Source organism: Hoplias malabaricus, unplaced genomic scaffold (assembly GCF_029633855.1).
Source record: "Hoplias malabaricus isolate fHopMal1 unplaced genomic scaffold, fHopMal1.hap1 scaffold_90, whole genome shotgun sequence".
NCBI lineage: Eukaryota > Metazoa > Chordata > Actinopteri > Characiformes > Erythrinidae > Hoplias > Hoplias malabaricus.
In genome coordinates this window covers 57133-79681 of record NW_027101121.1, presented here as the reverse complement: position 1 = coordinate 79681, position 22549 = coordinate 57133, and the positions used below count along the sequence as shown (strand labels likewise).

Here is a 22549-nt window from a genome sequence, read left to right as displayed (position 1 = left end):
CTAAAGAGTTGGACTGAAAACTGACAAGTGCATTTAGGACAGACTCGGATGCTCTCCTATGATTGTAGAACGAGTACATCTGGCAAAAGCCTAGCCCTAGCCCCTGAACTTAATCCTATCTCCTTCCTTTCAGACGTGGCTGAAAACGGTGTCCCTGGTGGTCTAGTGGCTAGGATTCGGCGCTCTCACCGCCGCGGCCCGGGTTCGATTCCCGCTCAGGGAAGCGTCTGCTTTCTTGCACACCAAGTCCACTACAAGACTCTGGAAGCCCCCCACCCACATGCTGTGTAGGTTAAAGGAATGTAAAGCGTCCTCCTTCTGCTACTTCCTTTTTTGCCAAACTTCTAAACGACACGTTGCTGCCTCATTCACCACCTCCACACACCCACACCAGCGTGGCTTTATGCTTTCAAGTCTGCAAGTCTTTTAGGGAGGCAAGATAATGTTTGAGAAATTTGAATGGAACAGTGTAAATGATCTGTCACTGCCTTCAGCAGATTGCACTCTGGCATGCCAGCGCATCTGCAGGCAGGCACCTGGCCATGATATCCGGCAGTGGCGCGAGGGAAAAGAAAAGTCTTCTTCGAGCCGGATTTGAACCCGCGACCTAAGGATCGCCTTATTAACAACTACAGTCCTCTGCTCTACCAACTGAGCTATCAAAGGTGCTAGCCTAAAGAGTTGGACTGAAAACTGACAAGTGCATTTAGGACAGACTCGGATGCTCTCCTATGATTGTAGAACGAGTACATCTGGCAAAAGCCTAGCCCTAGCCCCTGAACTTAATCCTATCTCCTTCCTTTCAGACGTGGCTGAAAACGGTGTCCCTGGTGGTCTAGTGGCTAGGATTCGGCGCTCTCACCGCCGCGGCCCGGGTTCGATTCCCGCTCAGGGAAGCGTCTGCTTTCTTGCACACCAAGTCCACTACAAGACTCTGGAAGCCCCCCACCCACATGCTGTGTAGGTTAAAGGAATGTAAAGCGTCCTCCTTCTGCTACTTCCTTTTTTGCCAAACTTCTAAACGACACGTTGCTGCCTCATTCACCACCTCCACACACCCACACCAGCGTGGCTTTATGCTTTCAAGTCTGCAAGTCTTTTAGGGAGGCAAGATAATGTTTGAGAAATTTGAATGGAACAGTGTAAATGATCCGTCACTGCCTTCAGCAGATTGCACTCTGGCATGCCAGCGCATCTGCAGGCAGGCACCTGGCCATGATATCCGGCAGTGGCGCGAGGGAAAAGAAAAGTCTTCTTCGAGCCCGCGACCTAAGGATTGCCTTATTAACAACTACAGTCCTCCGCTCTACCAACTGAGCTATCAAAGGCGCTAGCCTAAAGAGTTGGACTGAAAACTGACAAGTGCATTTAGGACAGACTCGGATGCTCTCCTATGATTGTAGAACGAGTACATCTGGCAAAAGCCTAGCCCTAGCCCCTGAACTTAATCCTATCTCCTTCCTTTCAGACGTGGCTGAAAACGGTGTCCCTGGTGGTCTAGTGGCTAGGATTCGGCGCTCTCACCGCCGCGGCCCGGGTTCGATTCCCGCTCAGGGAAGCGTCTGCTTTCTTGCACACCAAGTCCACTACAAGACTCTGGAAGCCCCCCACCCACATGCTGTGTAGGTTAAAGGAATGTAAAGCGTCCTCCTTCTGCTACTTCCTTTTTTGCCAAACTTCTAAACGACACGTTGCTGCCTCATTCACCACCTCCACACACCCACACCAGCGTGGCTTTATGCTTTCAAGTCTGCAAGTCTTTTAGGGAGGCAAGATAATGTTTGAGAAATTTGAATGGAACAGTGTAAATGATCTGTCACTGCCTTCAGCAGATTGCACTCTGGCATGCCAGCGCATCTGCAGGCAGGCACCTGGCCATGATATCCGGCAGTGGCGCGAGGGAAAAGAAAAGTCTTCTTCGAGCCGGATTTGAACCCGCGACCTAAGGATCGCCTTATTAACAACTACAGTCCTCTGCTCTACCAACTGAGCTATCAAAGGCGCTAGCCTAAAGAGTTGGACTGAAAACTGACAAGTGCATTTAGGACAGACTCGGATGCTCTCCTATGATTGTAGAACGAGTACATCTGGCAAAGGCCTAGCCCTAGCCCCTGAACTTAATCCTATCTCCTTCCTTTCAGACGTGGCTGAAAACGGTGTCCCTGGTGGTCTAGTGGCTAGGATTCGGCGCTCTCACTGCCGCGGCCCGGGTTCGATTCCCGGTCAGGGAAGCGTCTGCTTTCTTGCACACCAAGTCCACTACAAGACTCTGGAAGCCCCCCACCCACATGCTGTGTAGGTTAAAGGAATGTAAAGCTTCCTCCTTCTGCTACTTCCTTTTTTGCCAAACTTCTAAACGACACGTTGCTGCCTCATTCACCACCTCCACACACCCACACCAGCGTGGCTTTATGCTTTCAAGTCTGCAAGTCTTTTAGGGAGGCAAGATAATGTTTGAGAAATTTGAATGGAACAGTGTAAATGATCTGTCACTGCCCTCAGCAGATTGCACTCTGGCATGCCAGCGCATCTGCAGGCAGGCACCTGGCCATGATATCCGGCAGTGGCGCGAGGGAAAAGAAAAGTCTTCTTCGAGCCGGATTTGAACCCGCGACCTAAGGATCGCCTTATTAACAACTACAGTTCTCTGCTCTACCAACTGAGCTATCAAAGGTGCTAGCCTAAAGAGTTGGACTGAAAACTGACAAGTGCATTTAGGACAGACTCGGATGCTCTCCTATGATTGTAGAACGAGTACATCTGGCAAAAGCCTAGCCCTAGCCCCTGTACTTAATCCTATCTCCTTCCTTTCAGACGTGGCTGAAAACGGTGTCCCTGGTGGTCTAATGGCTAGGATTCGGCGCTCTCACCGCCGCGGCCCGGGTTCGATTCCCGCTCAGGGAAGCGTCTGCTTTCTTGCACACCAAGTCCACTACAAGACTCTGGAAGCCCCCCACCCACATGCTGTGTAGGTTAAAGGAATGTAAAGCGTCCTCCTTCTGCTACTTCCTTTTTTGCCAAACTTCTAAACGACACGTTGCTGCCTAATTCACCACCTCCACACACCCACACCAGTGTGGCTTTATGCTTTCAAGTCTGCAAGTCTTTTAGGGAGGCAAGATAATGTTTGAGAAATTTGAATGGAACAGTGTAAATGATCCGTCACTGCCTTCAGCAGATTGCACTCTGGCATGCCAGCGCATCTGCAGGCAGGCACCTGGCCATGATATCCGGCAGTGGCGCGAGGGAAAAGAAAAGTCTTCTTCGAGCCCGCGACCTAAGGATTGCCTTATTAACAACTACAGTCCTCCGCTCTACCAACTGAGCTATCAAAGGCGCTAGCCTAAAGAGTTGGACTGAAAACTGACAAGTGCATTTAGGACAGACTCGGATGCTCTCCTATGATTGTAGAACGAGTACATCTGGCAAAAGCCTAGCCCTAGCCCCTGAACTTAATCCTATCTCCTTCCTTTCAGACGTGGCTGAAAACGGTGTCCCTGGTGGTCTAGTGGCTAGGATTCGGCGCTCTCACTGTCGTGGCCCGGGTTCGATTCCCGGTCAGGGAAGCGTGTGCTTTCTTGCACACCAAGTCCACTACAAGACTCTGGAAGCCCCCCACCCACATGCTGTGTAGGTTAAAGGAATGTAAAGCTTCCTCCTTCTGCTACTTCCTTTTTTGCCAAACTTCTAAACGACACGTTGCTGCCTCATTCACCACCTCCACACACCCACACCAGCGTGGCTTTATGCTTTCAAGTCTGCAAGTCTTTTAGGGAGGCAAGATAATGTTTGAGAAATTTGAATGGAACAGTGTAAATGATCCGTCACTGCCTTCAGCAGATTGCACTCTGGCATGCCAGCGCATCTGCAGGCAGGCACCTGGCCATGATATCCGGCAGTGGCGCGAGGGAAAAGAAAAGTCTTCTTCGAGCCCGCGACCTAAGGATTGCCTTATTAACAACTACAGTCCTCCGCTCTACCAACTGAGCTATCAAAGGCGCTAGCCTAAAGAGTTGGACTGAAAACTGACAAGTGCATTTAGGACAGACTCGGATGCTCTCCTATGATTGTAGAACGAGTACATCTGGCAAAAGCCTAGCCCTAGCCCCTGAACTTAATCCTATCTCCTTCCTTTCAGACGTGGCTGAAAACGGTGTCCCTGGTGGTCTAGTGGCTAGGATTCGGCGCTCTCACCGCCGCGGCCCGGGTTCGATTCCCGCTCAGGGAAGCGTCTGCTTTCTTGCACACCAAGTCCACTACAAGACTCTGGAAGCCCCCCACCCACATGCTGTGTAGGTTAAAGGAATGTAAAGCGTCCTCCTTCTGCTACTTCCTTTTTTGCCAAACTTCTAAACGACACGTTGCTGCCTCATTCACCACCTCCACACACCCACACCAGCGTGGCTTTATGCTTTCAAGTCTGCAAGTCTTTTAGGGAGGCAAGATAATGTTTGAGAAATTTGAATGGAACAGTGTAAATGATCTGTCACTGCCTTCAGCAGATTGCACTCTGGCATGCCAGCGCATCTGCAGGCAGGCACCTGGCCATGATATCCGGCAGTGGCGCGAGGGAAAAGAAAAGTCTTCTTCGAGCCGGATTTGAACCCGCGACCTAAGGATCGCCTTATTAACAACTACAGTCCTCTGCTCTACCAACTGAGCTATCAAAGGTGCTAGCCTAAAGAGTTGGACTGAAAACTGACAAGTGCATTTAGGACAGACTCGGATGCTCTCCTATGATTGTAGAACGAGTACATCTGGCAAAAGCCTAGCCCTAGCCCCTGAACTTAATCCTATCTCCTTCCTTTCAGACGTGGCTGAAAACGGTGTCCCTGGTGGTCTAGTGGCTAGGATTCGGCGCTCTCACCGCCGCGGCCCGGGTTCGATTCCCGCTCAGGGAAGCGTCTGCTTTCTTGCACACCAAGTCCACTACAAGACTCTGGAAGCCCCCCACCCACATGCTGTGTAGGTTAAAGGAATGTAAAGCGTCCTCCTTCTGCTACTTCCTTTTTTGCCAAACTTCTAAACGACACGTTGCTGCCTCATTCACCACCTCCACACACCCACACCAGCGTGGCTTTATGCTTTCAAGTCTGCAAGTCTTTTAGGGAGGCAAGATAATGTTTGAGAAATTTGAATGGAACAGTGTAAATGATCCGTCACTGCCTTCAGCAGATTGCACTCTGGCATGCCAGCGCATCTGCAGGCAGGCACCTGGCCATGATATCCGGCAGTGGCGCGAGGGAAAAGAAAAGTCTTCTTCGAGCCCGCGACCTAAGGATTGCCTTATTAACAACTACAGTCCTCCGCTCTACCAACTGAGCTATCAAAGGCGCTAGCCTAAAGAGTTGGACTGAAAACTGACAAGTGCATTTAGGACAGACTCGGATGCTCTCCTATGATTGTAGAACGAGTACATCTGGCAAAAGCCTAGCCCTAGCCCCTGAACTTAATCCTATCTCCTTCCTTTCAGACGTGGCTGAAAACGGTGTCCCTGGTGGTCTAGTGGCTAGGATTCGGCGCTCTCACTGTCGTGGCCCGGGTTCGATTCCCGGTCAGGGAAGCGTGTGCTTTCTTGCACACCAAGTCCACTACAAGACTCTGGAAGCCCCCCACCCACATGCTGTGTAGGTTAAAGGAATGTAAAGCTTCCTCCTTCTGCTACTTCCTTTTTTGCCAAACTTCTAAACGACACGTTGCTGCCTCATTCACCACCTCCACACACCCACACCAGCGTGGCTTTATGCTTTCAAGTCTGCAAGTCTTTTAGGGAGGCAAGATAATGTTTGAGAAATTTGAATGGAACAGTGTAAATGATCCGTCACTGCCTTCAGCAGATTGCACTCTGGCATGCCAGCGCATCTGCAGGCAGGCACCTGGCCATGATATCCGGCAGTGGCGCGAGGGAAAAGAAAAGTCTTCTTCGAGCCGGATTTGAACCCGCGACCTAAGGATCGCCTTATTAACAACTACAGTCCTCTGCTCTACCAACTGAGCTATCAAAGGTGCTAGCCTAAAGAGTTGGACTGAAAACTGACAAGTGCATTTAGGACAGACTCGGATGCTCTCCTATGATTGTAGAACGAGTACATCTGGCAAAAGCCTAGCCCTAGCCCCTGAACTTAATCCTATCTCCTTCCTTTCAGACGTGGCTGAAAACGGTGTCCCTGGTGGTCTAGTGGCTAGGATTAGGCGCTCTCACCGCCGTGGCCCGGGTTCGATTCCCGGTCAGGGAAGCGTCTGCTTTCTTGCACACCAAGTCCACTACAAGACTCTGGAAGCCCCCCACCCACATGCTGTGTAGGTTAAAGGAATGTAAAGCGTCCTCCTTCTGCTACTTCCTTTTTTGCCAAACTTCTAAACGACACGTTGCTGCCTCATTCACCACCTCCACACACCCACACCAGCGTGGCTTTATGCTTTCAAGTCTGCAAGTCTTTTAGGGAGGCAAGATAATGTTTGAGAAATTTGAATGGAACAGTGTAAATGATCTGTCACTGCCCTCAGCAGATTGCACTCTGGCATGCCAGCGCATCTGCAGGCAGGCACCTGGCCATGATATCCGGCAGTGGCGCGAGGGAAAAGAAAAGTCTTCTTCGAGCCGGATTTGAACCCGCGACCTAAGGATCGCCTTATTAACAACTACAGTTCTCTGCTCTACCAACTGAGCTATCAAAGGTGCTAGCCTAAAGAGTTGGACTGAAAACTGACAAGTGCATTTAGGACAGACTCGGATGCTCTCCTATGATTGTAGAACGAGTACATCTGGCAAAAGCCTAGCCCTAGCCCCTGTACTTAATCCTATCTCCTTCCTTTCAGACGTGGCTGAAAACGGTGTCCCTGGTGGTCTAATGGCTAGGATTCGGCGCTCTCACCGCCGCGGCCCGGGTTCGATTCCCGCTCAGGGAAGCGTCTGCTTTCTTGCACACCAAGTCCACTACAAGACTCTGGAAGCCCCCCACCCACATGCTGTGTAGGTTAAGGGAATGTAAAGCTTCCTCCTTCTGCTACTTCCTTTTTTGCCAAACTTCTAAACGACACGTTGCTGCCTCATTCACCACCTCCACACACCCACACCAGCGTGGCTTTATGCTTTCAAGTCTGCAAGTCTTTTAGGGAGGCAAGATAATGTTTGAGAAATTTGAATGGAACAGTGTAAATGATCCGTCACTGCCTTCAGCAGATTGCACTCTGGCATGCCAGCGCATCTGCAGGCAGGCACCTGGCCATGATATCCGGCAGTGGCGCGAGGGAAAAGAAAAGTCTTCTTCGAGCCCGCGACCTAAGGATTGCCTTATTAACAACTACAGTCCTCCGCTCTACCAACTGAGCTATCAAAGGCGCTAGCCTAAAGAGTTGGACTGAAAACTGACAAGTGCATTTAGGACAGACTCGGATGCTCTCCTATGATTGTAGAACGAGTACATCTGGCAAAAGCCTAGCCCTAGCCCCTGAACTTAATCCTATCTCCTTCCTTTCAGACGTGGCTGAAAACGGTGTCCCTGGTGGTCTAGTGGCTAGGATTCGGCGCTCTCACCGCCGCGGCCCGGGTTCGATTCCCGCTCAGGGAAGCGTCTGCTTTCTTGCACACCAAGTCCACTACAAGACTCTGGAAGCCCCCCACCCACATGCTGTGTAGGTTAAAGGAATGTAAAGCGTCCTCCTTCTGCTACTTCCTTTTTTGCCAAACTTCTAAACGACACGTTGCTGCCTCATTCACCACCTCCACACACCCACACCAGCGTGGCTTTATGCTTTCAAGTCTGCAAGTCTTTTAGGGAGGCAAGATAATGTTTGAGAAATTTGAATGGAACAGTGTAAATGATCTGTCACTGCCTTCAGCAGATTGCACTCTGGCATGCCAGCGCATCTGCAGGCAGGCACCTGGCCATGATATCCGGCAGTGGCGCGAGGGAAAAGAAAAGTCTTCTTCGAGCCGGATTTGAACCCGCGACCTAAGGATCGCCTTATTAACAACTACAGTCCTCTGCTCTACCAACTGAGCTATCAAAGGTGCTAGCCTAAAGAGTTGGACTGAAAACTGACAAGTGCATTTAGGACAGACTCGGATGCTCTCCTATGATTGTAGAACGAGTACATCTGGCAAAAGCCTAGCCCTAGCCCCTGAACTTAATCCTATCTCCTTCCTTTCAGACGTGGCTGAAAACGGTGTCCCTGGTGGTCTAGTGGCTAGGATTCGGCGCTCTCACCGCCGCGGCCCGGGTTCGATTCCCGCTCAGGGAAGCGTCTGCTTTCTTGCACACCAAGTCCACTACAAGACTCTGGAAGCCCCCCACCCACATGCTGTGTAGGTTAAAGGAATGTAAAGCTTCCTCCTTCTGCTACTTCCTTTTTTGCCAAACTTCTAAACGACACGTTGCTGCCTCATTCACCACCTCCACACACCCACACCAGCGTGGCTTTATGCTTTCAAGTCTGCAAGTCTTTTAGGGAGGCAAGATAATGTTTGAGAAATTTGAATGGAACAGTGTAAATGATCCGTCACTGCCTTCAGCAGATTGCACTCTGGCATGCCAGCGCATCTGCAGGCAGGCACCTGGCCATGATATCCGGCAGTGGCGCGAGGGAAAAGAAAAGTCTTCTTCGAGCCCGCGACCTAAGGATTGCCTTATTAACAACTACAGTCCTCCGCTCTACCAACTGAGCTATCAAAGGCGCTAGCCTAAAGAGTTGGACTGAAAACTGACAAGTGCATTTAGGACAGACTCGGATGCTCTCCTATGATTGTAGAACGAGTACATCTGGCAAAAGCCTAGCCCTAGCCCCTGAACTTAATCCTATCTCCTTCCTTTCAGACGTGGCTGAAAATGGTGTCCCTGGTGGTCTAGTGGCTAGGATTCGGCGTTCTCACCGCCGCGGCCCGGGTTCGATTCCCGGTCAGGGAAGCGTCTGCTTTCTTGCACACCAAGTCCACTACAAGACTCTGGAAGCCCCCCACCCACATGCTGTGTAGGTTAAAGGAATGTAAAGCGTCCTCCTTCTGCTACTTCCTTTATTGCCAAACTTCTAAACGACACGTTGCTGCCTCATTCACCACCTCCACACACCCACACCAGCGTGGCTTTATGCTTTCAATTCTGCAAGTCTTTTAGGGAGGCAAGATAATGTTTGAGAAATTTGAATGGAACAGTGTAAATGATCCGTCACTGCCTTCAGCAGATTGCACTCTGGCATGCCAGCGCATCTGCAGGCAGGCACCTGGCCATGATATCCCGCAGTGGCGCGAGGGAAAAGAAAAGTCTTCTTCGAGCCGGATTTGAACCCGTGACCTAAGGATCGCCTTATTAACAACTACAGTCCTCTGCTCTACCAACTGAGCTATCAAAGGTGCTAGCCTAAAGAGTTGGACTGAAAACTGACAAGTGCATTTAGGACAGACTCGGATGCTCTCCTATGATTGTAGAACGAGTACATCTGGCAAAAGCCTAGCCCTAGCCCCTGAACTTAATCCTATCTCCTTCCTTTCAGACATGGCTGAAAACGGTGTCCCTGGTGGTCTAGTGGCTAGGATTCGGCGCTCTCACCGCCGCGGCCCGGGTTCGATTCCCGGTCAGTGAAGCGTCTGCTTTCTTGCACACCAAGTCCACTACAAGACTCTGGAAGCCCCCCACCCACATGCTGTGTAGGTTAAAGGAATGTAAAGCGTCCTCCTTCTGCTACTTCCTTTTTTGCCAAACTTCTAAACGACACGTTGCTGCCTCATTCACCACCTCCACACACCCACACCAGCGTGGCTTTATGCTTTCAAGTCTGCAAGTCTTTTAGGGAGGCAAGATAATGTTTGAGAAATTTGAATGGAACAGTGTAAATGATCCGTCACTGCCTTCAGCAGATTGCACTCTGGCATGCCAGCGCATCTGCAGGCAGGCACCTGGCCATGATATCCGGCAGTGGCGCGAGGGAAAAGAAAAGTCTTCTTCGAGCCGGATTTGAACCCGCGACCTAAGGATTGCCTTATTAACAACTACAGTCCTCCGCTCTACCAACTGAGCTATCAAAGGTGCTAGCCTAAAGAGTTGGACTGAAAACTGACAAGTGCATTTAGGACAGACTCGGATGCTCTCCTATGATTGTAGAACGAGTACATCTGGCAAAAGCCTAGCCCTAGCCCCTGAACTTAATCCTATCTCCTTCCTTTCAGACATGGCTGAAAACGGTGTCCCTGGTGGTCTAGTGGCTAGGATTCGGCGCTCTCACCGCCGCGGCCCGGGTTCGATTCCCGCTCAGGGAAGCGTCTGCTTTCTTGCACACCAAGTCCACTACAAGACTCTGGAAGCCCCCCACCCACATGCTGTGTAGGTTAAAGGAATGTAAAGCGTCCTCCTTCTGCTACTTCCTTTTTTGCCAAACTTCTAAACGACACGTTGCTGCCTCATTCACCACCTCCACACACCCACACCAGCGTGGCTTTATGCTTTCAAGTCTGCAAGTCTTTTAGGGAGGCAAGATAATGTTTGAGAAATTTGAATGGAACAGTGTAAATGATCCGTCACTGCCTTCAGCAGACTGCACTCTGGCATGCCAGCGCATCTGCAGGCAGGCACCTGGCCATGATATCCCGCAGTGGCGCGAGGGAAAAGAAAAGTCTTCTTCGAGCCCGCGACCTAAGGATTGCCTTATTAACAACTACAGTCCTCCGCTCTACCAACTGAGCTATCAAAGGCGCTAGCCTAAAGAGTTGGACTGAAAACTGACAAGTGCATTTAGGACAGACTCGGATGCTCTCCTATGATTGTAGAACGAGTACATCTGGCAAAAGCCTAGCCCTAGCCCCTGAACTTAATCCTATCTCCTTCCTTTCAGACGTGGCTGAAAACGGTGTCCCTGGTGGTCTAGTGGCTAGGATTCGGCGCTCTCACCGCCGCGGCCTGGGTTCGATTCCCGGTCAGGGAAGCCTCTGCTTTCTTGCACACCAAGTCCACTACAAGACTCTGGAAGCCCCCCACCCACATGCTGTGTAGGTTAAAGGAATGTAAAGCGTCCTCCTTCTGCTACTTCCTTTATTGCCAAACTTCTAAACGACACGTTGCTGCCTCATTCACCACCTCCACACACCCACACCAGCGTGGCTTTATGCTTTCAATTCTGCAAGTCTTTTAGGGAGGCAAGATAATGTTTGAGAAATTTGAATGGAACAGTGTAAATGATCCGTCACTGCCTTCAGCAGATTGCACTCTGGCATGCCAGCGCATCTGCAGGCAGGCACCTGGCCATGATATCCCGCAGTGGCGCGAGGGAAAAGAAAAGTCTTCTTCGAGCCGGATTTGAACCCGTGACCTAAGGATCACCTTATTAACAACTACAGTCCTCTGCTCTACCAACTGAGCTATCAAAGGTGCTAGCCTAAAGAGTTGGACTGAAAACTGACAAGTGCATTTAGGACAGACTCGGATGCTCTCCTATGATTGTAGAACGAGTACATCTGGCAAAAGCCTAGCCCTAGCCCCTGAACTTAATCCTATCTCCTTCCTTTCAGACATGGCTGAAAACGGTGTCCCTGGTGGTCTAGTGGCTAGGATTCGGCGCTCTCACCGCCGCGGCCCGGGTTCGATTCCCGGTCAGTGAAGCGTCTGCTTTCTTGCACACCAAGTCCACTACAAGACTCTGGAAGCCCCCCACCCACATGCTGTGTAGGTTAAAGGAATGTAAAGCGTCCTCCTTCTGCTACTTCCTTTTTTGCCAAACTTCTAAACGACACGTTGCTGCCTCATTCACCACCTCCACACACCCACACCAGCTTGGCTTTATGCTTTCAAGTCTGCAAGTCTTTTAGGGAGGCAAGATAATGTTTGAGAAATTTGAATGGAACAGTGTAAATGATCCGTCACTGCCTTCAGCAGATTGCACTCTGACATGCCAGCGCATCTGCAGGCAGGCACCTGGCCATGATATCCGGCAGTGGCGCGAGGGAAAAGAAAAGTCTTCTTCGAGCCCGCGACCTAAGGATTGCCTTATTAACAACTACAGTCCTCCGCTCTACCAACTGAGCTATCAAAGGCGCTAGCCTAAAGAGTTGGACTGAAAACTGACAAGTGCATTTAGGACAGACTCGGATGCTCTCCTATGATTGTAGAACGAGTACATCTGGCAAAAGCCTAGCCCTAGCCCCTGAACTTAATCCTATCTCCTTCCTTTCAGACATGGCTGAAAACGGTGTCCCTGGTGGTCTAGTGGCTAGGCTTCGGCGCTCTCACCACCGTGGCCCGGGTTCGATTCCCGGTCAGGGAAGCGTGTGCTTTCTTGCACACCAAGTCCACTACAAGACTCTGGAAGCCCCCCACCCACATGCTGTGTAGGTTAAAGGAATGTAAAGCGTCCTCCTTCTGCTACTTCCTTTTTTGCCAAACTTCTAAACGACACGTTGCTGCCTCATTCACCACCTCCACACACCCACACCAGCGTGGCTTTATGCTTTCAAGTCTGCAAGTCTTTTAGGGAGGCAAGATAATGTTTGAGAAATTTGAATGGAACAGTGTAAATGATCCGTCACTGCCTTCAGCAGATTGCACTCTGGCATGCCAGCGCATCTGCAGGCAGGCACCTGGCCATGATATCCGGCAGTGGCGCGAGGGAAAAGAAAAGTCTTCTTCAAGCCGGATTTGAACCCGCGACCTAAGGATTGCCTTATTAACAACTACAGTCCTCCGCTCTACCAACTGAGCTATCAAAGGCGCTAGCCTAAAGAGTTGGACTGAAAACTGACAAGTGCATTTAGGACAGACTCGGATGCTCTCCTATGATTGTAGAACGAGTACATCTGGCAAAAGCCTAGCCCTAGCCCCTGAACTTAATCCTATCTCCTTCCTTTCAGACGTGGCTGAAAACGGTGTCCCTGGTGGTCTAGTGGCTAGGATTCGGCGCTCTCACTGTCGTGGCCCGGGTTCGATTCCCGGTCAGGGAAGCGTGTGCTTTCTTGCACACCAAGTCCACTACAAGACTCTGGAAGCCCCCCACCCACATGCTGTGTAGGTTAAAGGAATGTAAAGCTTCCTCCTTCTGCTACTTCCTTTTTTGCCAAACTTCTAAACGACACGTTGCTGCCTCATTCACCACCTCCACACACCCACACCAGCGTGGCTTTATGCTTTCAAGTCTGCAAGTCTTTTAGGGAGGCAAGATAATGTTTGAGAAATTTGAATGGAACAGTGTAAATGATCCGTCACTGCCTTCAGCAGATTGCACTCTGGCATGCCAGCGCATCTGCAGGCAGGCACCTGGCCATGATATCCGGCAGTGGCGCGAGGGAAAAGAAAAGTCTTCTTCGAGCCCGCGACCTAAGGATTGCCTTATTAACAACTACAGTCCTCCGCTCTACCAACTGAGCTATCAAAGGCGCTAGCCTAAAGAGTTGGACTGAAAACTGACAAGTGCATTTAGGACAGACTCGGATGCTCTCCTATGATTGTAGAACGAGTACATCTGGCAAAAGCCTAGCCCTAGCCCCTGAACTTAATCCTATCTCCTTCCTTTCAGACGTGGCTGAAAACGGTGTCCCTGGTGGTCTAGTGGCTAGGATTCGGCGCTCTCACCGCCGCGGCCCGGGTTCGATTCCCGCTCAGGGAAGCGTCTGCTTTCTTGCACACCAAGTCCACTACAAGACTCTGGAAGCCCCCCACCCACATGCTGTGTAGGTTAAAGGAATGTAAAGCGTCCTCCTTCTGCTACTTCCTTTTTTGCCAAACTTCTAAACGACACGTTGCTGCCTCATTCACCACCTCCACACACCCACACCAGCGTGGCTTTATGCTTTCAAGTCTGCAAGTCTTTTAGGGAGGCAAGATAATGTTTGAGAAATTTGAATGGAACAGTGTAAATGATCTGTCACTGCCTTCAGCAGATTGCACTCTGGCATGCCAGCGCATCTGCAGGCAGGCACCTGGCCATGATATCCGGCAGTGGCGCGAGGGAAAAGAAAAGTCTTCTTCGAGCCGGATTTGAACCCGCGACCTAAGGATCGCCTTATTAACAACTACAGTCCTCTGCTCTACCAACTGAGCTATCAAAGGTGCTAGCCTAAAGAGTTGGACTGAAAACTGACAAGTGCATTTAGGACAGACTCGGATGCTCTCCTATGATTGTAGAACGAGTACATCTGGCAAAAGCCTAGCCCTAGCCCCTGAACTTAATCCTATCTCCTTCCTTTCAGACTGTGCTGAAAACGGTGTCCCTGGTGGTCTAGTGGCTAGGATTCGGCGCTCTCACCGCCGCGGCCCGGGTTCGATTCCCGGTCAGGGAAGCGTGTGCTTTCTTGCACACCAAGTCCACTACAAGACTCTGGAAGCCCCCCACCCACATGCTGTGTAGGTTAAAGGAATGTAAAGCGTCCTCCTTCTGCTACTTCCTTTTTTGCCAAACTTCTAAACGACACGTTGCTGCCTCATTCACCACCTCCACACACCCACACCAGCGTGGCTTTATGCTTTCAAGTCTGCAAGTCTTTTAGGGAGGCAAGATAATGTTTGAGAAATTTGAATGGAACAGTGTAAATGATCCGTCACTGCCTTCAGCAGATTGCACTCTGGCATGCCAGCGCATCTGCAGGCAGGCACCTGGCCATGATATCCGGCAGTGGCGCGAGGGAAAAGAAAAGTCTTCTTCGAGCCCGCGACCTAAGGATTGCTTTATTAACAACTACAGTCCTCCGCTCTACCAACTGAGCTATCAAAGGCGCTAGCCTAAAGAGTTGGACTGAAAACTGACAAGTGCATTTAGGACAGACTCGGATGCTCTCCTATGATTGTAGAACGAGTACATCTGGCAAAAGCCTAGCCCTAGCCCCTGAACTTAATCCTATCTCCTTCCTTTCAGACGTGGCTGAAAACGGTGTCCCTGGTGGTCTAGTGGCTAGGATTCGGCGCTCTCACCGCCGCGGCCCGGGTTCGATTCCCGGTCAGGGAAGCGTCTGCTTTCTTGCACACCAAGTCCACTACAAGACTCTGGAAGCCCCCCACCCACATGCTGTGTAGGTTAAAGGAATGTAAAGCGTCCTCCTTCTGCTACTTCCTTTATTGCCAAACTTCTAAACGACACGTTGCTGCCTCATTCACCACCTCCACACACCCACACCAGCGTGGCTTTATGCTTTCAATTCTGCAAGTCTTTTAGGGAGGCAAGATAATGTTTGAGAAATTTGAATGGAACAGTGTAAATGATCCGTCACTGCCTTCAGCAGATTGCACTCTGGCATGCCAGCGCATCTGCAGGCAGGCACCTGGCCATGATATCCCGCAGTGGCGCGAGGGAAAAGAAAAGTCTTCTTCGAGCCGGATTTGAACCCGTGACCTAAGGATCGCCTTATTAACAACTACAGTCCTCTGCTCTACCAACTGAGCTATCAAAGGTGCTAGCCTAAAGAGTTGGACTGAAAACTGACAAGTGCATTTAGGACAGACTCGGATGCTCTCCTATGATTGTAGAACGAGTACATCTGGCAAAAGCCTAGCCCTAGCCCCTGAACTTAATCCTATCTCCTTCCTTTCAGACATGGCTGAAAACGGTGTCCCTGGTGGTCTAGTGGCTAGGATTCGGCGCTCTCACCGCCGCGGCCCGGGTTTGATTCCCGGTCAGTGAAGCGTCTGCTTTCTTGCACACCAAGTCCACTACAAGACTCTGGAAGCCCCCCACCCACATGCTGTGTAGGTTAAAGGAATGTAAAGCGTCCTCCTTCTGCTACTTCCTTTTTTGCCAAACTTCTAAACGACACGTTGCTGCCTCATTCACCACCTCCACACACCCACACCAGCGTGGCTTTATGCTTTCAAGTCTGCAAGTCTTTTAGGGAGGCAAGATAATGTTTGAGAAATTTGAATGGAACAGTGTAAATGATCCGTCACTGCCTTCAGCAGATTGCACTCTGGCATGCCAGCGCATCTGCAGGCAGGCACCTGGCCATGATATCCGGCAGTGGCGCGAGGGAAAAGAAAAGTCTTCTTTGAGCCGGATTTGAACCCGCGACCTAAGGATTGCCTTATTAACAACTACAGTCCTCCGCTCTACCAACTGAGCTATCAAAGGCGCTAGCCTAAAGAGTTGGACTGAAAACTGACAAGTGCATTTAGGACAGACTCGGATGCTCTCCTATGATTGTAGAACGAGTACATCTGGCAAAAGCCTAGCCCTAGCCCCTGAACTTAATCCTATCTCCTTCCTTTCAGACGTGGCTGAAAACGGTGTCCCTGGTGGTCTAGTGGCTAGGATTCGGCGCTCTCACTGCCGCGGCCCGGGTTCGATTCCCGGTCAGGGAAGCGTGCGCTTTCTTGCACACCAAGTCCACTACAAGACTCTGGAAGCCCCCCACCCACATGCTGTGTAGGTTAAAGGAATGTAAAGCGTCCTCCTTCTGCTACTTCCTTTTTTGCCAAACTTCTAAACGACACGTTGCTGCCTCATTCACCACCTCCACACACCCACACCAGCGTGGCTTTATGCTTTCAAGTCTGCAAGTCTTTTAGGGAGGCAAGATAAAGTTTGAGAAATTTGAATGGAACAGTCTAAATTATCCGTCACTGCCTTCAGCATATTGCACTCTGGCATGCCAGCGCATCTGCAGGCAGGCACCTGGCCATGATATCCGGCAGTGGCGCGAGGGAAAAGAAAAGTCTTCTTCGAGCCGGATTTGAACCCGCGACCTAAGGATTGCCTTATTAACAACTACAGTCCTCTGCTCTACCAACTGAGCTATCAAAGGTGCTAGCCTAAAGAGTTGGACTGAAAACTGACAAGTGCATTTAGGACAGACTCGGATGCTCTCCTATGATTGTAGAACGAGTACATCTGGCAAAAGCCTAGCCCTAGCCCCTGAACTTAATCCTATCTCCTTCCTTTCAGACTGGGCTGAAAACGGTGTCCCTGGTGGTCTAGTGGCTAGGATTCGGCGCTCTCACCGCCGCGGCCCGGGTTCGATTCCCGGTCAGGGAAGCGTGTGCTTTCTTGCACACCAAGTCCACTACAAGACTCTGGAAGCCCCCCACCCACATGCTGTGTAGGTTAAAGGAATGTAAAGCGTCCTCCTTCTGCTACTTCCTTTTTTGCCAAACTTCTAAACGACACGTTGCTGCCTCATTCACCACCTCCACACACCCACACCAGCGTGGCTTTATGCTTTCAAGTCTGCAAGTCTTTTAGGGAGGCAAGATAATGTTTGAGAAATTTGAATGGAACAGTGTAAATGATCCGTCACTGCCTTCAGCAGATTGCACTCTGGCATGCCAGCGCATCTGCAGGCAGGCACCTGGCCATGATATCCGGCAGTGGCGCGAGGGAAAAGAAAAGTCTTCTTCGAGCCCGCGACCTAAGGATTGCTTTATTAACAACTACAGTCCTCCGCTCTACCAACTGAGCTATCAAAGGCGCTAGCCTAAAGAGTTGGACTGAAAACTGACAAGTGCATTTAGGACAGACTCGGATGCTCTCCTATGATTGTAGAACGAGTACATCTGGCAAAAGCCTAGCCCTAGCCCCTGAACTTAATCCTATCTCCTTCCTTTCAGACGTGGCTGAAAACGGTGTCCCTGGTGGTCTAGTGGCTAGGATTCGGCGCTCTCACCGCCGCGGCCCGGGTTCGATTCCCGGTCAGGGAAGCGTCTGCTTTCTTGCACACCAAGTCCACTACAAGACTCTGGAAGCCCCCCACCCACATGCTGTGTAGGTTAAAGGAATGTAAAGCGTCCTCCTTCTGCTACTTCCTTTATTGCCAAACTTCTAAACGACACGTTGCTGCCTCATTCACCACCTCCACACACCCACACCAGCGTGGCTTTATGCTTTCAATTCTGCAAGTCTTTTAGGGAGGCAAGATAATGTTTGAGAAATTTGAATGGAACAGTGTAAATGATCCGTCACTGCCTTCAGCAGATTGCACTCTGGCATGCCAGCGCATCTGCAGGCAGGCACCTGGCCATGATATCCCGCAGTGGCGCGAGGGAAAAGAAAAGTCTTCTTCGAGCCGGATTTGAACCCGTGACCTAAGGATCGCCTTATTAACAACTACAGTCCTCTGCTCTACCAACTGAGCTATCAAAGGTGCTAGCCTAAAGAGTTGGACTGAAAACTGACAAGTGCATTTAGGACAGACTCGGATGCTCTCCTATGATTGTAGAACGAGTACATCTGGCAAAAGCCTAGCCCTAGCCCCTGAACTTAATCCTATCTCCTTCCTTTCAGACATGGCTGAAAACGGTGTCCCTGGTGGTCTAGTGGCTAGGATTCGGCGCTCTCACCGCCGCGGCCCGGGTTTGATTCCCGGTCAGTGAAGCGTCTGCTTTCTTGCACACCAAGTCCACTACAAGACTCTGGAAGCCCCCCACCCACATGCTGTGTAGGTTAAAGGAATGTAAAGCGTCCTCCTTCTGCTACTTCCTTTTTTGCCAAACTTCTAAACGACACGTTGCTGCCTCATTCACCACCTCCACACACCCACACCAGCGTGGCTTTATGCTTTCAAGTCTGCAAGTCTTTTAGGGAGGCAAGATAATGTTTGAGAAATTTGAATGGAACAGTGTAAATGATCCGTCACTGCCTTCAGCAGATTGCACTCTGGCATGCCAGCGCATCTGCAGGCAGGCACCTGGCCATGATATCCGGCAGTGGCGCGAGGGAAAAGAAAAGTCTTCTTTGAGCCGGATTTGAACCCGCGACCTAAGGATTGCCTTATTAACAACTACAGTCCTCCGCTCTACCAACTGAGCTATCAAAGGCGCTAGCCTAAAGAGTTGGACTGAAAACTGACAAGTGCATTTAGGACAGACTCGGATGCTCTCCTATGATTGTAGAACGAGTACATCTGGCAAAAGCCTAGCCCTAGCCCCTGAACTTAATCCTATCTCCTTCCTTTCAGACGTGGCTGAAAACGGTGTCCCTGGTGGTCTAGTGGCTAGGATTCGGCGCTCTCACTGCCGCGGCCCGGGTTCGATTCCCGGTCAGGGAAGCGTGCGCTTTCTTGCACACCAAGTCCACTACAAGACTCTGGAAGCCCCCCACCCACATGCTGTGTAGGTTAAAGGAATGTAAAGCGTCCTCCTTCTGCTACTTCCTTTTTTGCCAAACTTCTAAACGACACGTTGCTGCCTCATTCACCACCTCCACACACCCACACCAGCGTGGCTTTATGCTTTCAAGTCTGCAAGTCTTTTAGGGAGGCAAGATAAAGTTTGAGAAATTTGAATGGAACAGTCTAAATTATCCGTCACTGCCTTCAGCATATTGCACTCTGGCATGCCAGCGCATCTGCAGGCAGGCACCTGGCCATGATATCCGGCAGTGGCGCGAGGGAAAAGAAAAGTCTTCTTCGAGCCGGATTTGAACCCGCGACCTAAGGATTGCCTTATTAACAACTACAGTCCTCTGCTCTACCAACTGAGCTATCAAAGGTGCTAGCCTAAAGAGTTGGACTGAAAACTGACAAGTGCATTTAGGACAGACTCGGATGCTCTCCTATGATTGTAGAACGAGTACATCTGGCAAAAGCCTAGCCCTAGCCCCTGAACTTAATCCTATCTCCTTCCTTTCAGACTGGGCTGAAAACGGTGTCCCTGGTGGTCTAGTGGCTAGGATTCGGCGCTCTCACCGCCGCGGCCCGGGTTCGATTCCCGGTCAGGGAAGCGTGTGCTTTCTTGCACACCAAGTCCACTACAAGACTCTGGAAGCCCCCCACCCACATGCTGTGTAGGTTAAAGGAATGTAAAGCGTCCTCCTTCTGCTACTTCCTTTTTTGCCAAACTTCTAAACGACACGTTGCTGCCTCATTCACCACCTCCACACACCCACACCAGCGTGGCTTTATGCTTTCAAGTCTGCAAGTCTTTTAGGGAGGCAAGATAATGTTTGAGAAATTTGAATGGAACAGTGTAAATGATCCGTCACTGCCTTCAGCAGATTGCACTCTGGCATGCCAGCGCATCTGCAGGCAGGCACCTGGCCATGATATCCGGCAGTGGCGCGAGGGAAAAGAAAAGTCTTCTTCGAGCCCGCGACCTAAGGATTGCTTTATTAACAACTACAGTCCTCCGCTCTACCAACTGAGCTATCAAAGGCGCTAGCCTAAAGAGTTGGACTGAAAACTGACAAGTGCATTTAGGACAGACTCGGATGCTCTCCTATGATTGTAGAACGAGTACATCTGGCAAAAGCCTAGCCCTAGCCCCTGAACTTAATCCTATCTCCTTCCTTTCAGACGTGGCTGAAAACGGTGTCCCTGGTGGTCTAGTGGCTAGGATTCGGCGCTCTCACCGCCGCGGCCCGGGTTCGATTCCCGGTCAGGGAAGCGTCTGCTTTCTTGCACACCAAGTCCACTACAAGACTCTGGAAGCCCCCCACCCACATGCTGTGTAGGTTAAAGGAATGTAAAGCGTCCTCCTTCTGCTACTTCCTTTATTGCCAAACTTCTAAACGACACGTTGCTGCCTCATTCACCACCTCCACACACCCACACCAGCGTGGCTTTATGCTTTCAATTCTGCAAGTCTTTTAGGGAGGCAAGATAATGTTTGAGAAATTTGAATGGAACAGTGTAAATGATCCGTCACTGCCTTCAGCAGATTGCACTCTGGCATGCCAGCGCATCTGCAGGCAGGCACCTGGCCATGATATCCCGCAGTGGCGCGAGGGAAAAGAAAAGTCTTCTTCGAGCCGGATTTGAACCCGTGACCTAAGGATCGCCTTATTAACAACTACAGTCCTCTGCTCTACCAACTGAGCTATCAAAGGTGCTAGCCTAAAGAGTTGGACTGAAAACTGACAAGTGCATTTAGGACAGACTCGGATGCTCTCCTATGATTGTAGAACGAGTACATCTGGCAAAAGCCTAGCCCTAGCCCCTGAACTTAATCCTATCTCCTTCCTTTCAGACATGGCTGAAAACGGTGTCCCTGGTGGTCTAGTGGCTAGGATTCGGCGCTCTCACCGCCGCGGCCCGGGTTTGATTCCCGGTCAGTGAAGCGTCTGCTTTCTTGCACACCAAGTCCACTACAAGACTCTGGAAGCCCCCCACCCACATGCTGTGTAGGTTAAAGGAATGTAAAGCGTCCTCCTTCTGCTACTTCCTTTTTTGCCAAACTTCTAAACGACACGTTGCTGCCTCATTCACCACCTCCACACACCCACACCAGCGTGGCTTTATGCTTTCAAGTCTGCAAGTCTTTTAGGGAGGCAAGATAATGTTTGAGAAATTTGAATGGAACAGTGTAAATGATCCGTCACTGCCTTCAGCAGATTGCACTCTGGCATGCCAGCGCATCTGCAGGCAGGCACCTGGCCATGATATCCGGCAGTGGCGCGAGGGAAAAGAAAAGTCTTCTTTGAGCCGGATTTGAACCCGCAACCTAAGGATTGCCTTATTAACAACTACAGTCCTCCGCTCTACCAACTGAGCTATCAAAGGCGCTAGCCTAAAGAGTTGGACTGAAAACTGACAAGTGCATTTAGGACAGACTCGGATGCTCTCCTATGATTGTAGAACGAGTACATCTGGCAAAAGCCTAGCCCTAGCCCCTGAACTTAATCCTATCTCCTTCCTTTCAGACATGGCTGAAAACGGTGTCCCTGGTGGTCTAGTGGCTAGGATTCGGCGCTCTCACCGCCGCGGCCCGGGTTCGATTCCCGCTCAGGGAAGCATCTGCTTTCTTGCACACCAAGTCCACTACAAGACTCTGGAAGCCCCCCACCCACATGCTGTGTAGGTTAAAGGAATGTAAAGCGTCCTCCTTCTGCTACTTACTTTTTTGCCAAACTTCTAAACGACACGTTGCTGCCTAATTCACCACCTCCACACACCCACACCAGCGTGGCTTTATGCTTTCAAGTCTGCAAGTCTTTTAGGGAGGCAAGATAATGTTTGAGAAATTTGAATGGAACAGTGTAAATGATCCGTCACTGCCTTCAGCAGATTGCACTCTGGCATGCCAGCGCATCTGCAGGCAGGCACCTGGCCATGATATCCGGCAGTGGCGCGAGGGAAAAGAAAAGTCTTCTTCGAGCCCGCGACCTAAGGATTGCCTTATTAACAACTACAGTCCTCCGCTCTACCAACTGAGCTATCAAAGGCGCTAGCCTAAAGAGTTGGACTGAAAACTGACAAGTGCATTTAGGACAGACTCGGATGCTCTCCTATGATTGTAGAACGAGTACATCTGGCAAAAGCCTAGCCCTAGCCCCTGAACTTAATCCTATCTCCTTCCTTTCAGACGTGGCTGAAAACGGTGTCCCTGGTGGTCTAGTGGCTAGGATTCGGCGCTCTCACCGCCGCGGCCCGGGTTCGATTCCCGGTCAGGGAAGTGTCTGCTTTCTTGCACACCAAGTCCACTACAAGACTCTGGAAGCCCCCCACCCACATGCTGTGTAGGTTAAAGGAATGTAAAGCGTCCTCCTTCTGCTACTTCCTTTTTTGCCAAACTTCTAAACGACACGTTGCTGCCTCATTCACCACCTCCACACACCCACACCAGCGTGGCTTTATGCTTTCAAGTCTGCAAGTCTTTTAGGGAGGCAAGATAATGTTTGAGAAATTTGAATGGAACAGTGTAAATGATCCGTC

The 22549-nt window shown here is 50.6% G+C and overlaps 9 non-coding genes across 9 annotated transcripts; all 9 read left to right on the top strand.

Annotated features, from left to right (window-relative positions):
• The first annotated feature begins 6164 nt into the window (after positions 1 to 6164).
• trnae-cuc (transfer RNA glutamic acid (anticodon CUC)) lies at positions 6165 to 6236 on the top strand. The gene has a single exon. It is a non-coding gene; the product is annotated as a tRNA-Glu (tRNA).
• Positions 6237 to 8834: 2598 nt separating this feature from the next.
• Positions 8835 to 8906, top strand: trnae-cuc (transfer RNA glutamic acid (anticodon CUC)). The gene has a single exon. It is a non-coding gene; the product is annotated as a tRNA-Glu (tRNA).
• Positions 8907 to 14185: 5279 nt separating this feature from the next.
• trnae-cuc (transfer RNA glutamic acid (anticodon CUC)) lies at positions 14186 to 14257 on the top strand. The gene has a single exon. It is a non-coding gene; the product is annotated as a tRNA-Glu (tRNA).
• A 590-nt stretch (positions 14258 to 14847) lies between these two features.
• Positions 14848 to 14919, top strand: trnae-cuc (transfer RNA glutamic acid (anticodon CUC)). The gene has a single exon. It is a non-coding gene; the product is annotated as a tRNA-Glu (tRNA).
• A 1947-nt stretch (positions 14920 to 16866) lies between these two features.
• On the top strand, positions 16867 to 16938 carry trnae-cuc (transfer RNA glutamic acid (anticodon CUC)). Its single transcript has one exon. It is a non-coding gene; the product is annotated as a tRNA-Glu (tRNA).
• Positions 16939 to 17528: 590 nt separating this feature from the next.
• On the top strand, positions 17529 to 17600 carry trnae-cuc (transfer RNA glutamic acid (anticodon CUC)). Its single transcript has one exon. It is a non-coding gene; the product is annotated as a tRNA-Glu (tRNA).
• A 1947-nt stretch (positions 17601 to 19547) lies between these two features.
• Positions 19548 to 19619, top strand: trnae-cuc (transfer RNA glutamic acid (anticodon CUC)). The gene has a single exon. It is a non-coding gene; the product is annotated as a tRNA-Glu (tRNA).
• A 590-nt stretch (positions 19620 to 20209) lies between these two features.
• On the top strand, positions 20210 to 20281 carry trnae-cuc (transfer RNA glutamic acid (anticodon CUC)). Its single transcript has one exon. It is a non-coding gene; the product is annotated as a tRNA-Glu (tRNA).
• Positions 20282 to 22217: 1936 nt separating this feature from the next.
• trnae-cuc (transfer RNA glutamic acid (anticodon CUC)) lies at positions 22218 to 22289 on the top strand. Its single transcript has one exon. It is a non-coding gene; the product is annotated as a tRNA-Glu (tRNA).
• Positions 22290 to 22549: the final 260 nt, after the last annotated feature.